This window comes from Pan troglodytes, chromosome 4, assembly GCF_028858775.2.
Source record: "Pan troglodytes isolate AG18354 chromosome 4, NHGRI_mPanTro3-v2.0_pri, whole genome shotgun sequence".
Classification (NCBI taxonomy): Eukaryota; Metazoa; Chordata; class Mammalia; order Primates; family Hominidae; genus Pan; species Pan troglodytes.
Window position 1 is genome coordinate 175,313,474 of NC_072402.2, and position 17,670 is coordinate 175,331,143.

A 17,670-nucleotide genomic window follows, 5' to 3' on the forward strand; every position below is an offset into this window, starting at 1 on the left:
ACTAGACGGAGTCATCCTTTGCCTTAAAGAAGATGGTCACAGTGGAACCAGAATACAAAAAGACACATTCTTGGCTTGTGAATGTCAAAGCTGGGGCTCAGGTATAAGATATTCGGAGCCAGTTTCTTCCCCCTCAGAGGAAGTCATGTTGCTTGCTCTATTAGTTCTATTTCCTTAGATGTGACTTCTCTCCTTCGTGCGGGGTGGTGTTTCTCATTTTTAGTGTTAGAGTTTTCCTCAAATATTTTGTCATTCTTGGTTGGGTGTTTGTCTTAATTTTTGAAGTTCCCTGTTAGCTCACATGTGAGTGCTGGATTTTTTCATAGCATCTTGTTGCCAGTAATTTCAGGAAGGAATTTGGACTTGCAATGGGATAGGGTTTGTTAGCATCCAGTCTTCTGGGACAGGCATGTGTGTGTGTTGGGGGAAACCACATAGTTACCGTGGGCACTGCAACGCCCTGCCTCTCTGGCTCAGGTGCTCACACTCGCACTTACTGCTCTTAAGCTTCTGCTGCCAGTTGCTTTGCAAACGCTGGAGAAGGTTACTCTTAGGTGCCCAGGGCTCACTCCTGTTTCCTCATATCCGCTGCTCCTGAGGTTGGAGAGCCATCAAGTTGATCTTACCTTTTGTTGCGGTTTTCTCCTCTGGATGTTTTAGGTTATGATTTTCTCCTTCAATCTGACACCATTTGCTCTCCATTTTTCTGGGATTTCCTTCTAATTCCTGCAGACTAATGATTATCAACATATCAGGCCTCAACACTATTCTAATCAATTTTCTCTCCTTCACACACTTCCTGAGAGAGTCATCTACATTAGCAGGCTCCATTTTCTAGCCTCATATTCACTTCTCAACCCACCCCAATCTAGCTCCCACTCCTCATTAGTCAGCAGAGATAGTGCTCACTCAGGTCCCCTGACCTCTGTGGTGGCTTTAAAACATGTCCACAAATTCCTTAGAAGTCCCTCCTTCAAAAGGCAGGTCTAATTTCCCTCCCTTTAAGTGTGGGTTGTATTTGGTTGACTTGCGTATGATAAATAGAATGTGTCAGAAGTGATGGTGGGTGATTTCCAAGTCTGGGTTGAAAAAGACAATGTGACTTCAACGTTTCTCTCCTGCATAGATTGCCTACTCTGGGAGAGCCAGGTGTGAGTGGGCCTTGGTGGATGAGGATCCTTCAGGCCTACTGGCCTTTTAGATGGCTGCAGCCTCATGAGACACTGGGCCCAAATCACTCAGCTGAGCAGCTCCTGGATCCTTCACTTTCAGAAACTGCATGAGTATCTTAATCTGTTCATGCTTCTGTGACAGAATACCTAAGACTGGGTCATTTATAAAGAACAGAAATTCATTTCCTCACTGTTTCTGGAGGCTGGGAAATCCAAGATCAAGGTGCCAGCACGGGTACGTGGTGAGGGCCTTCTTGCTGCATCCTCTGGGAGAGAGGAATACTGTGTCCTCACATGGTTGAAGAGGAGAAGAGAGAGCTAAGCAAATGCTGCAAGAAGCCTCCTTTATAAGGGCCTCAATCCCATTAATGAGAGAGGAAACTTCATGGCCTAATCATCTCATAAACACCCCACCCCTTCATACTGTCACATTGGCAACACCTGAATTTTGGAGGGGACGCATTCAAACCACAGCAATCAGTTAATATATATTTGTTGTTGTAAGGTGCTGAAGTTTAGGGTAATTTGTTACACAGCAATAGATAAGGAATACAACCTACACATTGTTATATCTAAAGGATGCCACGACTTCTGGGCAGCATTTGACACTGTTGACCTCTCCCTCTCTGAAACACTCTTCCTTTTAATTCCACCACACTACATTCTTCTACCTCCCCAATCCTTCCTTCTCATTCCTTTGCCAGTTCTTTCTCCTCTACAGTCAATTCAGTGATGAGCTCTTTAAAGTCTTCTTCTCTTTTCAATCTAATCTTTCTCAGAGTTCTCACTCAGCCTCTCAGTAAATATGCAGTTGACAGTTTCTTCATCCAACCCAGACGTCTTCCCAGAACAATTCACCTACATTTGAAACTGTTCGCTCAGCATTATCCTTCATCACCCCCAAAGCACCTCAGTCTCTACTCAGAAAACAAATCGTCTTTCCCTCAAAACTTGGTTCTCTTTCTGTGTTTTCTATTTCAGTGAATAACACTACCACCATCTATCCAGTTGCTTATAGCCCGCCATGCACCTCTCTCTCCTTAACCACGTATCTAATCCATTTCCAAGCCTGCTTAACTCCTGCATCATCTCTTAAATCTCCTCTGCTATCCAAGCCATGATTCTTTGTCACCAGGACTCTTACTGTAGCCTTCAAACCTATTCCCTTACATCTACCCTAGGCCCATCTCCTGTCCATTGTCCATACTATTGCTTGAGGGATATTTTCAAAACACAAATCTGATCATGTTTCTTTTCTTTTTTAAATGTCTTTTTGTTCTGCTTTAATGCATTTAAAGGCTTTAATCATCTCCTATCAGTCTTTGACTAAAACCCCCAAATCCTTAAGATGACCTGCCAGTCTCTGTCTTCTTATCACAGCCTACATCTCTAGTCTCATTGTGCCACACTCCCCACTTGCTCCCTGAAATTCAGCCATAGTGACCCTTCTAACATGGTATGTTCCCCCTTGACCCAGGCAGGGCCTTTATGGGAGCCTCTATGAAATGCTTAGTCCCTGGCAGATCTCAGCACAGCATCCCTAGGTCATGGAAAACTCTCCAAACTTCCAATCTATGTCAAGAACATATCTTACAACTTTCTGGAGAATTGGGGCCCTTTTCTCTAGGTCATAGCCTAAGTTAATAATTGGGCCTAGAGGTGGTACCTTTGATTAACATTTGCCCCTCCCTCTTCAACTGTGAGTGCCGTGAGAGCGTGGAGAATGCCCGACTGTGAACACTGTTGGAGCTCAGTGCCCGGCACAGGGTCCAGTAACCTCGGAGACATTTGATGAATATTTGGGACTGACTGTTCCTTGAAAATTTGAAAGGACTTGCACATAAAAATCTTTGATCTGGTGCCTTTTTATGGAATGTTTCTTTCAGTACTTGTTTTTCAAAGTTTTTTTTTTTTAACTTCTGATTTTATGGTTCTTCTTGAACCAATTTTGGTAATTCATATTTTCTCAAAAAATGTCTGATTCAAGACTTACACATTCATCAGGAAAGAATTGTACAAACTATCTTATTATAATGGGGGAAATCACATTTGTGGTTTAATCTCTTCTTGTTTTTTATATGGTATATTTATACCCCAACCCACTTTAGGCTTAGTGTGAGCTTGTCTGTGTCATTGCTTTGATATTTTTCCTTTAAGAACCAGATTCTCTCTTTGTAATTTACAGTTAGAAAGTTATGTAATTTTTATAGCCTTTCTTAAAACAGCTTTGTTGAGGCACAGTTTACATACCACAATATTTACACATGTTAAGTGTTTTAATGATTTTTAGTATATTTATAGGGTTGTGTAACCACCATCACAATCAAGTTTTAGAACATTTTGATCACCCCCCAAAAATCCCCTGCTTTTGTTTATTTGTAACCAATCCCTATTCCTACCCATAGGTTCAGGCAACTGCTAATCTGCTTTCTGTCTCTAGGTTTAATGCTTCGTCTGGACATTTCATATACATGAAATCATATAATATCTGATCTTTTGCATCGGGCTTCTTTCATTCAATGTACTGGTTTTGAGGTCATCCATGTTGTAGCATGTATCAATATATCATTTCTTTTTTTGTTGTTGTTGAGACAGAGTCTCGGTCTGTTGCCCAGGCTGTAGTGCAGTGGCATGATCTCAGCTCACTGCAAGCTCCACCTCCCAGGTTCACACCATTCTCCTGCCTCAGCCTCCTGCGTAGCTGGGACTGCAGGGCCCACCACACCCGGCTAATTTTTTTTGTATTTTTGGTAGAGACAAGGTTTCACCATGTTAGCCAGGATGGTCTTGATCTCCTGACCTTGTGATCCACCCGTCTCGGCCTCCCAAAGTGCTGGGATTATAGGTGTGAGCCACTGCGCCAGGCCCTTTTATTTCTTAATAGTATTCTATTGTATAGATAGACTGCATTTCACTTGTCTGTTTACCAGTAGATTAACATTTGGTTCTTTCCACTTTTTGGCTGTATGAATAATGCTGCTGTGAACATCCCTGTGCAAGTCCATGTGGACATATAATTTCATTTCTCTTTATTACCTAGGAATGGAATGGCTGGGTAATATGGTAAATTTGTGATTAACCTTTTAAAACGCCACCAGACTGTTATTTCACATTCCCATTGAGAGGTGACAGCGTGCTGGCAGTCCTCACAGCCCTCGCTCGCTCTCGGTGCCTCCTCTGCCTGGGCTCCCACTTTGGCGGCACTTGAGGAGCCCTTCAGCCCACCGCTGCACTGTGGGAGCCCCTTTCTAGGCTGGCCAAGGCCGGAGCCCACTCCCTGAGCTTGCAGGGAGGTGTGGAGGGAGAGGCGCGAGCAGGAACCGGGGCTGCGTGCGGCGCTTGCGGGCCAGCTAGAGTTCCGGGTAGGCGTGGGCTTGGCGGGCCCCGCACTCGGAGCAGCCGGCCGGCCCTGCTGGCCCCGGGCAATGAGGGACTTAGCACCCGGGCCAGCGGCTGCGGAGGGTGTACTGGGTCCCCCAGCAGTGCCAGCCCACCGGCGCTGCGCTTGATTTCTCGCCGGGCCTTAGCTGCCTTCCCGCGGGGCAGGGCTCTGGACCTGCAGCCCGCCATGCCTGAGCCTTCTCCCGCCTCCGTGGGCTCCTGTGCAGCCCGAGCCTCCCCGACGAGCACCGCCCCCTGCTCCACAGCGCCCAGTCCCATCGATCACCCAAGGGCTGAGGAGTGCGAGCGCATGGCGCGGGACTGGCAGGCAGCTCCACCTGCAGCCCCGGTGCGGGATCCACTGGGTGAAGCCAGCTGGGCTCTTGAGTCTGGTGGGGACATGGAGAACCTTTATGTCTAGCTCAGGGATTGTAAATACACCAATCGGCACTCTGTATCTAGCTACTCTGGTGGGGCCTTGGAGCACCCTGTGTCTAGCTCAGGGATTGTTAATACACCAATCGGCACTCTGTATCTAGCTCAAGGTTTGTAAACACACCAATCAGCACCCTGTGTCTAGCTCAGGGTTTATGAGTGCACCAATCGACACTCTGTATCTAGCTGCTCTGGTGGGGCCTTGGAGGACCTTTGTGTGGATACTCTGTATCTAACTAATCTGATGGAGACGTGGAGAACGTTTGTGTCTAGCTCAGGGATTGTAAACGAACCAGTCAGCGCCCTGTCAAAACAGACCACTGGGCTCTACCAATCAGCAGGACGTGGGTGGGGCCAGATGAGAGAATAAAAGCAGGCTGCCCCCCTCCCCCCCAGCCAGCAGTGGCAACCCGCTCGGGTCTCCTTACACATTGTGGAAGCTTTGTTCTTTCACTCTTTGCTTTAAATCTTGCTGCTGCTCACTCTTTGGGTCCACGCTGCTTTTATGAGCTGTAACACTCACCGCAAAAGGCTGCAGCTTCACTCTTGAAGCCGGCGAGACCAGGAGCCCACCAGGAGGACGAACAACTCCGGGTGCGCTGCCTTAAGAGCTGTAACACTCACTGCAATGGTCTGCAGCTTCACTCCTGAGCCAGTGAGACCCCGAACCCACCAGAAGGAAGAAACTCCGAACACATCCAAATATCAGAAGGAACAAACTCCAGACGCGCCACCTTAAGAGCTGTACCACTCACCGCGAGGGTCCGCGGCTTCATTCTTGAAGTCAGTGAGACCAAGAACCCACCAATTCTGGACACACCATCAGCAATGTTGAGGTATGATTTACCTACCACAACCTCACCAATACTTGTCACTTTTTCTGTGAAAGGTCAGATAGTAAATATTTTAGAATTTGCAGACCACTGTGGTCTCCGTAGCAGCTACTCAATTCTGCCATGATGGTGTAAAAGCAGGCATAGACCATACATTATAAATAAATGGGAGGGCTGTATTGCAATAAAACTTTATTATACAGAAACAGGTGGTTCTGTAATTTACCAACGTCTTACCTAATTATAGCTATTCTAGTGGTAGCTCATTATGGCTTTAATTTGCATTTCTCTAATGACTAATGATGTCAAGCATCTACTCGTGTGCTCGTTAACAGTTTGTATATCTTCCTCGGTGAAATGTTTGTTCAAATATTTTACCCATATTTTAATTGAATTGTTTGTGTACTTACCATTGCGTTATGAGAGGCCTTTATATATTCTAGATACAAGTCCTTGATCAGGTATATGATTTGCAAATATTTTTTCTAGTCTGTTATTTTTCTTTTTATTTTCTAAGTGATGTCTTCTTAAGAGCAAAAATTTTTTAAATGTTTATGCAGTTTAATTTATCAGATTTTTCTTTATGCATTAGGCTTTTGAAGGACTCTGTCTAATCTGTCATGGGTGAGCAGTAACTATCTGGGGCTGGTGGCGTGGTGGTAAAAAGAGTTTACCAAGACAGTTGCAGGTAAAGAAAGGCAGATGTATTAGAGAAAGTAGGAAAATACATTGCAAGGAAGCAACAGGCAAGTTTGCAAGAGAGAAGCTAACTACAAGGAGGCAAAGGCTTGCTGGGGATTTTATAGGGTGATGCTTGTGCTGTGTGCTGAAGGGGTCTTTGTGCAGTATTGATAACACCAAGGTTCCAGTGAGCTAACCTGCAGTTTTCTGTCAGCCGAGGGTCTGGTGATAGGTGCAGGAAGACTGTGAGTTATTTGCCCAAGAGGGCTACGTGTCCTGCACCATGAAGAAAGGCAAACTTACAGCTTATCTGCCTTCTCTTTTTGCTTTCCCTTAGTCCCACCAGCCTGACTCCTTTTCCCTAATTAAGACTCTACATTTTCTTGCTGACAGAGCAATAATGACAAATCTTTGTCATGTGGGTGAAGGTCTCATCTTCCAACTGCTTCCTGCTGACCAGGGGCATAGAGTTGGCCCTACCTGGGATTACTGGCCTGTTAGGAGGTTATATGGGCCTAAACCCCGGAGTTGGGACTTGAATTGGGCAGGGTGACTGTGGGACTATGGGGGAACAGCATTTATTTAGCAGCCTAAAATTTTGTCCTGCTGTGTTTAAAGGAGAGTTAATGGAGTACCCTTAATGGCTGATTCCATTGCTGCAGTAACATTTTGGTTTGAAATTGTTGTATTCTAGAAGGCACAAAATGAGATATTGCATTAACAATGAACGGTACAAATGAACTCCTATGAGCATTATTACAGGTGGGAGAAGTGGGGTCTGACAGATAAAGATTTCTAAATATTAATGGGATAAGGGAAAATTGAGAAAAAGATGTAGATGTATTAGGATGAGGAGTTGTCTAGTCTTGAACCCCTATTCCTATATATTCCATCCCCGTTGCTGAATTGTTTATAGGCATAAAGTCATCATCATCAATCTTGCAGGCATTAACTTTGTTGTTTCCCCGCAATAGAGAAAGCCTGTGGGGGTCCACAGTGAGCTGATCAGAGTCGTCATATGGCACCTGTTCCTGGTGTACCTGATTATAGTTGAGGGCAGAATTGCAATGCACTTGTGTTAAAGCCCCTAGGAAAGGGCCGAACCACTTGGAGTTTCTAATGCAGAGGTTTGCCTTACAGGCCATCTCTGGTGCCTTCCCGATCCACTTTGTCATGGTGGATGATTGCCATGAGGCATCCATTGGCCTAGGTCCCCCTCTTAAACCTGCGTTTTTGGTGTGTGTGTAAGTGATGTAGTCGAATCCAGATTATTGGGCTTGTATGTTAACAATTTCTTCTATAGATAGTGTGACAGCTAGGAAGGAGTGTAATGTCATCCTCAAGTGCCTGCCTGTGTGGGCATATTCAGCAGTCAGTATTGTGTGTTACGTTAGCAACTTGAGATATTACTGGGTAGAGTGGGTGCTTGGGTGCAGCCATTGAGGCAATAGCTAGCTATGATAGAGTAAAAACAGAATCGTATTTAAGGAAAATGACAATATATGGTAAACTTAGGAAGGCAGGAAAGAAGAGGGGCTGTAAAGAGTATGAGAAAAACAGTTAAACAAATACTAGTACTTCAGCGCATTGAAGTTGTGGTGTGGGGGTAAATAACATCACTAGGACAAATATAAAGAAGTTTCATCTGGGTGATAGTTTTGGAGGTTCCTCTGCAAATAGCAATCGTGTACTATCTCCCTTATAAAAGCATTAATATCAAGAGGGTGAAGCTGCTTAACAGGCAGTTGGAGAATTACTGAGAGCCTGTGGTAGAACTGAATGCAAAGAGTTCGCTTTAAGAATAAGATGTAGCCCAGCACGGTGGCTCATGCCTGTCATTCCAGCACTTTGGGAGGCTGACGCTGATGGAGCACTTGCAGCCAGGAGTTTGAGACCAGCCTGGCCAACATGGTGAAATCCCGTCTCTACTAAAAATACAAAAATTAGCCGGGCTTGGTGGCACATGCCTGTAATCACAGCTACTCAGGAGGCTGAGGCAGGAGAATCGCTTGAACCCAGGAGGTGGAGGTTGCAGTGAGCTGAGATGGCGCCACAGCACTCCAGCCTGGGTGACAGAGAGAGAGACTGTCTCAAAACAAAACAGATTTAAAAGAGGTGCTGGATTTATTTCCATCAACTTTAAGGGAGGTTAAAAAATTCTAGGTTGTTTGGTTTAACAAAACTTCTTTAACCTTTTTTTTCCTTAACTTTAAAAGAGTTTTCAGTGTTTACATTCTAGTTAGACCATAAATAATGAGTCTTATCTCAGCAGCAGCAGCTTAGTAACAGCAGTTCTAAAGCAGGAAGAAAAAAAGAGAGGAAAATCGAGAGCTTTAGAAGACTGTTTAACTCTGTAGTGCAAGTTAAATATTTGAGCTCTGAATTTTTTTTTTTTTGTAATTTGCCCGTTAGTTTAAAATGTGCACAAAAACAGCATAATATGTAAGCAGCTGGAGTTTTAAAGAGAACAATAAAATCGGGCTAGGATGTTACAAACTGTTTTTTCCCATTTAAGGTTAGACTCCTGGATTGAATAGAAAAAGAGAAAAAGAAAAGAAAGGAATAGAGGAAAAGGTTAAGCTTTACAAGATGGCTTTTGAGCCTGCAGCCACTGGACAGTGCAGGGCAGCATCCCTACCCCTCTCGCTCATTTCCTATCAGGGAGAGCCTTAGCACCCCAGACCTACACAGTATGGGATGAATTCCTCCTACCTCCACAAGCCACCAGTTAAAGTGAGCTGTCTCCAGCGGGAGCAGAGAGCCCCTTCAGCTTAAGGCCATCAGGGGTCAGGATTCTGTTCCAGGGGCCCTTCGGTCCTCAGTGCAGTCCCTTTTCCAGCGGCCGAGCTTATGGGTTGGGGTAAGCCATGTGGGTTTTTTCCCCATTTATCCCATTAGGGCAGTTTGCCTATTAGTGGCCTAGCCTTTTGTACCAATGACGGTTATTTGGAGGAGTGCTCTTAGGGAAACCTGGAGGGGGCTGGGGGCTTGTCAAGCAGCCAAGAGCTGAGCCTGCCTTTTGTCCCTGTGGTTTTCTTTCTTTTTAGCCCTGTCCTCCTTATTCTGCTTTTGGCTATGAAAGACTGAGGAGGCTAATTTGAGGATTTTCTGCACAGGGGCCATGCTGTATTACACAAGAAAATTAGACGTTTCTTCTTGAGAGTCTAAAGGTTAAATTTCTCCAGTGTTTTAGAATGCAGCCTAGAGGTGAGGCTAAAGGAATAGATGGGGTTTATCCCATGATGGGACTGGAAAACATGCTGCTTGGGGCTATTTGAACCGCGCATTCTCTCTGGATATCCTGCCAAGATGAAAAGGGCTCCACTTATGTCTGCTGAGGGATGCAGGCTACACTTTCTAAAGGGGCCTCCCTCCGTTAGAAAAGACCTCTCGGCTGCTCAGGGGCTTTACAATCGGTGGCCAGTCCAGGTACTCACGCTGGGTGATCAGCCCAGGTATGAGGAAAAAGGGTAAAGGAAGAACTCAGCCTGGTGCCAGTCAGAAGAGCGGGCGGATAAGGGAAGACTCATTGTTCTGAGGCTGTCTGGATCACCTGATTTAGCAAAGTCCTGAACAAGATGGATAATTCAGAGCGAGAAAGAGAGGGTACGAGTCACCCAAAATGCGTGTGAATTTGCTCTGAACGAGCTTCTGCTGTCAGTTGTGTCACACGTAGGGTTTAGGGACTTTTGACCAGAAAAGACAGGAGAGAGCTTTCCTTCCTGTTGGGCAGGGCACTCAGCCCTATTCACCCTTTGGCCTTCAGACAACACCAGAGAGTGGCCCTGGCCAGTTGCCATCAATTGTCGGATACTAGAAGCCAGCTGCTGGGAGACTGAAAAGTGAAAGTAAATTTAGGTCCTTCACCTGAACCTGGTGGTGGGTCAAACGCTTCCACATGGACCCCTGTCAGTCCCACTGGAGTGTAGGTCTGGCCAGAGACCTTTAGTTGTCTCTGTGCTCAGATGTTGGCCACCAAGGATCACAAGTTGGGAAAGAGAATGGAGAGGATTCCCTGTAAGGAGAGAGAGTCCTTATATGGGCCACCAAAATGTCATGGGTGAGTGGTGACTATCTGGGGCTGGTGGCGTGATGGTTCAAAGAATTTACCAAGACAGTTGTAGGTTAAGAAAGGCTGATTTATTAGAGAAAGTAGGAAAATATGTTGCAAGGAAGCAGTGGGCAAGTTAGCAAGTGTGGGCAAGTTAGCAAGTGTGGAGGTAACTGCAAGGAAACAAAGGCCTGCTGGGGATTTTATAGGATGGCGCTTGTGCTGTGTACTGAAGAGGGCTTTGTGTATACTGATAACACCAACGTTGCAGTGAACTAAATTGCATTTTTCTATCAGCTGAGGGTCTGGTGATAGCTGGGTGCAGGAAGATTGTGAGTTATTTGCTCAGGAGGGCTGTGTGTCCTGGACCATGAAGAAAGGAAAACTTACAGCTTATCTGCTTTTTCTTGTTGCTTTCCCTCAATCCCACCAGCCTGATTCCTTTTCCCTAATTAGGACTCCACATAATCCAGGGTCACAGGATTATTTTCTTCTAAACATTTTGTAATTTTAGGTTTTTTATTTTTTTGGAATGGAGTCTCACTTGGTTGCCCAGGCTGGAGTACAGTGGCATGAGCTCAGCTAACTGCAATCTCCGCCTCCCGGGTTCAAGCAATTCTTATGCCTCAGCCTCCCAAGTACCTGGGACTATAGGTGCACGCCACCATGCCTGGCTAATTTTTGTATTTTTAGTAGAGATGGGGTTTTACCACATTGGCCAGGCTGGTCTTGAAGTCCTGACCTCGTGATCCGCCCGCCTCGGCCTCCCAAAAAATATTTAATTTTTAAACTTGCTCCTGTATGGCTGGGTGCAATGGCTCATGCCTGTAATCCCAGCATTTTGGGAGGCTGAGGTGGGTGGATCACCTGAGGTCAGGAGTTCGAGACCAGCCTGGTCAACATGGTGAAACCTTGTCTCTATAGGTTCAAGCGATTCTCATGCCTCAGCCTCCCATGTAGCTGGGATTACAGGTGCCAGTCACCACACCTGGCTAACTTTTTGTATTTTCAGTAAAGACGGGGTTTCACCATGTTGGCCAGGCAAACTCCTGACCTCAGGTGATCCACCCTCCTCGGCCTCCCAAAGTGCTGAAATTACAGGTGTGAACCGCTGCTCCCAGCTGGGATACACATATTTAAAGTTGTTACCAAACTTCAAGGATCAAAGAAAGATTCCTAAGGAGGGTACATCTGAGAAAAGAAAAAGTTCTGTTCAAATAAATATTTTTCTGAGAGTTTTCCATAGCAATGTTTAATGCTAGAAAAAATGGAATAATATGACACATATGTGTGTATACTGTACATATAACTAAAGACATATACAATGGTCTGAAATTACAATGCACAAAGCCAATAGCATTAGTTACTTCTGAAGACTGTACTGGAATTGAAAAGACATTGGTCTCGTGTAAAATTTTAATTTTTTAAACGGAATATGAAACAATGTTAATAATCACCACCGCAACAATAAGAACAATGCTGAAGCAACCTCTTCCAAGTTATCAGGACAAGACCATGTGATCCAAACAGGTATGTTCAAGTTGTTTTTTAAGTAGAAGGAAGCAAACCTCATTTTCAAATATACAAGGAGAGACCCATCTCATGAAATAATTTTGATAAGCAAGAAATGACTGGAGAAGCCATGACTTTTAAAAAATTGATAGTAAGCAACCAATCCATTATAAAATTGTTAGACGATTATAAAAATGGTTATAGAATTACATGCTGTAATTCCTCAAGGAGGAATATGGTGGGTGAGTTCTTATATATGTAACATTGATAAATGTGAATGATGTCTTACAATTTAAATTATGCCAAAAGAAGTAATGTGTTTTTGATGGTGTTATCAGATTAGATTCTTCCAGAAAGGTTGAAGGATCTTTCGGAAAGATTCGAACATTAAACAAACCAGAGAATAAGGTAATAGATAGCCATTGTAGGTTCCTGGATGGTATGGCAGATTATATTACTCTCAAGAAGCATTTGTTCCCTCCCCACCCCCAACGCCGCCTGCATGTACTACCCCATTTCATTAATGTTGGACTTCACCAGGTGACTTTCTTTGCTCAGTGTAGCATTAGCAGACTTGGTTCTGCCATTACTGTTACAAGAATAATGGAAAGCTGACCATTCTTCTTCTTTAGTTCCAAAAGTAAAAATAAAATGAGTGTTAAGAGACAGAATACAAGCCACAGACTAGGAGAAAATATTTGCAAAACACATGTCTGATAAAGGGCTTATATCTAAACTAGACAGAAAATTCTTAACAATTAAAAAACAATTTAAAAGTGAGAAAAAGATCTGAAGAGACATCTGAACAAAGAAAATACACAACAGACAAATCAGCAAATAAAAAGATTCTCAGCCAGTTGCGGTGGCTCGTACCTTTAATCCCAGAACTTTGGGAGGCCAAGGTGGGCAGATCACCTGAGGTGAGGAGTTTGACACCAGCCTGGTCAACATGGTGAAACCCTGTCTCCACTAAAAATATAAAAATTTGCTGGGAGTGGTGGCATGCGCCTGTAATTGCAGCTACTTGGGAGGCTGAGGCAGGAGAACTGCTTGAACCCAGGAGGCGGAGGTTGCAGTGAGCAGTGATCACACCATTGCACTCCAGCCCAGGCAACAGAGTGAGACTCCACCTCAAAAGAAAAAATAATGCAATTTTACAGTAAATACGAAATCTCATTTCTGAGGGGCCCCCCCCACCTCCAGTTAGGTGATCCATTTGGTATGGTTGGGAGATGTGACACTCAAGGCTGGTATACCACGTGGTTACTGATTGAGAAATGTACATCACTGGGAAGAATGGATGGACTGCATGTTCTCTATGCAGCTATCAGTACACCTCTCTCTAAGCTGGCTTTTGAAAAATATGGCCGTGAGTTTGAGGTGATAACACTACCCCCTCTCCAGCAGCTCCTGTGTCGTGGTGCACGTATCAGGTGGTCTTTGTAGCCAGTGAAGATAGAATCCGGATTGGAATATATGTTAAACAAAGGCTGAATCAGGACATGTGCCAAGCTGAAAGACTTTTCCAGTTCTGTACAACTGAGCCTCAACAGTGTTATGACAAAATTGTTCTCCAAACATTAATTTGTGGTCTGCTCCCATACACAAACAATACCAAATAATGGACTATGTGTCCATCTTGTCCATCTTTGACACTGTGTTCTACCAAGAGAGACACCTCCCAAAGCCAGAAAATGTTTATTAAACAAAATCAATGAAATGTCTGAGCACAGTCCAGGTGGCAGATGTTTACTTCTTGAATAAATGACTTCATCTTTTAACACCATTTCACACTGAAGTCCAAATGGCCTCACAAATATTTCCTGGATCCTAACAAAGAAAATAATCTCAGTTGAAGATCCTGTATTCAATTATTTTGGCAACTGTTTCTTACATGTTTTCTTTTTCTTTCTTTTCTTTTTTTTTTTTTTTTGAGAAGGAGTCTCGCTCTGTTGCCTAGGCTGGAGTGCAGTAGCACGATCTCAGCTCACTGCAAGCTCCGCCTCCTGGCTTCTCGTCATTCTCCTGCCTCAGCCTCCCGAGTAGCTGGGACTAGAGGTGCCTGCCACCATGCCCAGCTAATTTTTTTTTTTTTTTTTTGTATTTTTAGTAGAGATGGGGTTTCACCGTGTTAGCCAGGACTGTCTCGATCTCCTGACCTCCTGACCTCGTGATCCGCCCACCTCAGCCTCCCAAAGTGCTGGGATTACAGGCATGAGCAACCGTGCTCGGCCATCTTACATATTTTCTTTGTCTAAATGACTGAGCTGGGTGCTGAGGAGATGATGTTGGCCAGGATGGTCTCTATCTCCTGACCTCATGATCTGCCCGCCTTGGCCTCCCAAAATGCTGAGATTACAGGCGTGAGCCACTTTGCTCAGCCAAGATTGAAATCTTGATGAAAAAAAGCAGTTTGGAAACTTACCTGTTTTTTATTCAAAGCCCGTCCTCTCCTTCCTGTTCATGAATGGCAGGCATCCTGTGGTGACTGAAGAAGGGCCTACCAGCGAAGGGACTCCATCGCCCGAGGAGCAGCTTCCGCAGGAGCTCTGGCAGGTTCCTTGGAAAACGTGGCAGTGCCGGGCCATGGTGCCCTGTTCAGAAATACAAGACTCAGATTTAGTAAAGCCAGTTGTGTAATGTGAAATTCGTTTAAAAAATCCTTAACCAAAACATTTCATTTCATAAGACCGATGTATTCTATCAACAGTCTTTTACTGTATGTTCATACTTAACGGCATTAAGAATCACCGTGATGGGCTGGTGACATGCATCTGGTTCATCAATGTTAGTGGCAAAGCTTCCAGCAACTACAACTCTAGTCACCAAAATCAAGAATGTCTTTCTCTTCTCTTTTTACCTAATTACAAAAAAGGGATTGATTTATGAAAAGCAATATATTAACAAATAGCACAACTTATGTTCATATCATTGCCACTTCTAGCCACAAATTAGGAGTCAGGATTAAGGAAAACTTACCTAAGTTTTCCCAGGCTATTTTAAAATTGCTTTTTTCCTACAAAAATAAATGTTAAATTCTTCTTTTGAGGTAGTCTCAATTAAGTTGCTGCTAATTGGAAAAGACTATTAGATCTTAAGCTGAACTGACAATTTTATAAAATAAATAGACTTCCTTTTCTACTATTAGAATGTTCTAATAATGAGTTCTATTATTATAGTAATACTTCTGAATTCCCTTTTAAAATATTGTTACTATCTTGGCATTTTTCAGACTTAACCTGAAAATGTTTTAAATATCAAAATAGACATATCCGAAGTTTACAACAAGGGTGTACAATCATGATGGGCACACTTCCTCAAACATGGGGGACCAACCCAACTCAGACCCATCACACCCTCAGCGTGTGGAAATGTTAAACTATACAGGAACCATGGCTGGAGACAAAAATCTGTAGGTGTCCCTGACATAAAATGCCATAGTACTTGCCTGCAGCCTGGACACACCCTCCAATATCCTTCAAATCATCTCTAGATTACCCACAATACCTAATACAATGGAAATGCAACGTAAATGGTTGTTATGCTTTATTGCATAAAGAATGACAAGAAAAAAAGCTTGTACATACTCAGTACAGATGCAACCATCCTTTTTTTTCTGGAATATTTTTGATCTGAGGTTGGTAGAAAGCAAGGATGCAGGACCCACAGATAAAGAGGGCTGACTGTATTTAACACACATACACATTTTCTTTTGCCTGAGTAAAAAACAAAATTGTACTTGTAACACAGCTAAAGGATGTCAACAAAACTGTTCTTCCCAACCTCAAATTGATAGAGACGACCTTCAAAGTCCACATAGAACCTTTTATTGCCTTTTGTATTTTTAGTAGAGACAGGGTTTCACCATGTTGGCCAGGCTGGTCTCAAACTCCTGACCTTGTGATCCGTCTGCCTCCGCCTCCCAAAATGCTGACATTACAGGCGTGAGCCACCGCACCCGGCCATCTCTATTTCTTATACACAATAATATAACAAGAAAGATATAAATTTGCTTAATATGCAGCTTCTGTTTCTGAGTTCTGTAGCTGTCACTCAATAAGATAAGAAAGCTACTAATCTCACCAAATCAAGGACACAATACTGTCCCCTCAGGTAGCACAAATTGCATGGGCTCAAAATATGGGAAAGACAATATTTTATGAAATGGTGTATTTTAAGGCTGACCTACAGATAGGAATTTTTTTTCCAATCCAAGCAATAAAGCTTTGATATGGATGTTCACTCCACATCCTGTCCTGATCCTCAGCTGCCAGAGGACAGCCTGTACTTGCCTTCACACTGTGTCTTCCTTCATGGCTTCAGGCTAAGATTGCCGGGAGCCTCCTATAAATGTGGCCATCTTATGGATTAAACACTTTTTTTGTTAGTTTTTTTTGTTTTAGAGACAGGGACCACTGTCATCCAGCCTGGAGTGCAGTGGTATGATCATAACTTTCTACAACCTCCAACTCCTAAGCTCAAGTGATCCTCCCAACTCAGCCTCCTGCGCAGCTAATTTTTAAATTTTTTTTTGTAGAAACGGGGTCTTGCTATTGTTGCCTAGGCTGGTGTCAAACTCCTGGTTTATAGTAACCCTCATACCTTGGCCTCTAAAAGTGCTGGGATTACAGGAGTGAGCCATCATGCCCAGCTCAGATTAAATACTTCTTTTTTTTTTTTTTTTGAGACGGAGTCTTGCTCTGTTGCCAGGCTGGAGTGCAGTGGCACAATCTCAGCTCACTGTAGCCCCCGCCTCCCAGGTTCAAGTGCTTCTCCTGCTTCAGCCTCCCGAGTAGCTGGGACTACAGGCACGCGCCACCATGCTCAGCTAATTTTCGTGTTTTTAGTAGAGATGGGGTTTCACCATGTTGGCCAGGAAGGTCTTGATCTCTTGACCTCATGACCCACCCACCCCAGCCTCCCAAAGTGCTGGGATGATAGGCATGAGCCACCATGCATGGCCCAGATTAAATACTTCTTTAGAAGATGGACTAGAAATGGGTCATCAGAAATTGTTTTTACTTACATATGAAGAATTCCAATCTTCAAAAAATTTTAGAACTCAATCAGAACTTGAGAACTTCTTTCAGTAGGTGCTGTGATTCAATAACCAGAATTCTGCTTTACTTTATAGTTATACAAGTATTTGTCATTTTCCTACTAAATTACATGAAGGGGGTTGTCTGCTTATGAGCTGCACCACTGAGCAGCATGCCTATCAGTGAGAAGGTGCCTGACAATTCTCAGTTGAAATGTCCTGACCAAGTTCCCCCAGAAATTTGTGAGTATTCAACTGTATTAAAACTAAATATATTGTTTTTAATGACAAATAGTCACTATTTAGTAAAATGATTACTGTGCTATAATAGAACAAGTCCTTAGCCCAAAATTAAATGGCCACAGATTGACATATGCATAAAGCTTATCAACTATCACATAACACATTTTAACAAAAATCAAGAAGACTAATAGATGATCTCTTCTTCTTTTTCTTTTGTGAGACAGGGTCTTGCTCTGTCACCCAGGCTGGAGTGCAGTGGCACAATCATGGTTCACTGCAGCCTCCACCTCCTGGGTCCAAATGATCCTCCAACCTCAGCCTCCC

The 17,670-nt window shown here is 43.8% G+C and overlaps 1 protein-coding gene and 1 long non-coding RNA gene across 30 annotated transcripts in view; one reads left to right on the forward strand and one right to left on the reverse strand.

Moving 5' to 3' along the window:
• Positions 1-17,670, forward strand: part of LOC104006651 (uncharacterized) — a 33,669-nt gene that overhangs the window by 11,428 nt on the left and 4,571 nt on the right. Inside the window, exon 1 of one of the 3 annotated variants that reach the window (XR_008548302.2) lies at positions 5,393-5,824. The exons of 1 other annotated variant lie outside the window; for it this stretch is intronic. This is a non-coding gene — a long non-coding RNA (uncharacterized LOC104006651). Of the gene's footprint in view, positions 1-5,392; positions 5,825-17,199; positions 17,347-17,670 lie in introns of those variants that run through there. One more of the 3 variants, XR_680469.5, reaches the window with a different exon arrangement.
• Positions 11,956-17,670, reverse strand: part of LOC112207927 (protein FAM153B) — a 72,697-nt gene continuing 66,982 nt past the window's right edge. For all 27 annotated transcript variants that reach the window (XM_063810914.1, XM_054685280.2, XM_063810918.1 and 24 more), the window contains 5 exons: positions 17,092-17,161; positions 15,653-15,781; positions 14,802-14,925; positions 14,491-14,659; positions 11,956-13,895 (listed from right to left, as the gene is read on the reverse strand). The gene's annotated coding sequence lies outside the window, so the exon portion shown is untranslated. The remainder of the gene's footprint in view (positions 13,896-14,490; positions 14,660-14,801; positions 14,926-15,652; positions 15,782-17,091; positions 17,162-17,670) is intronic.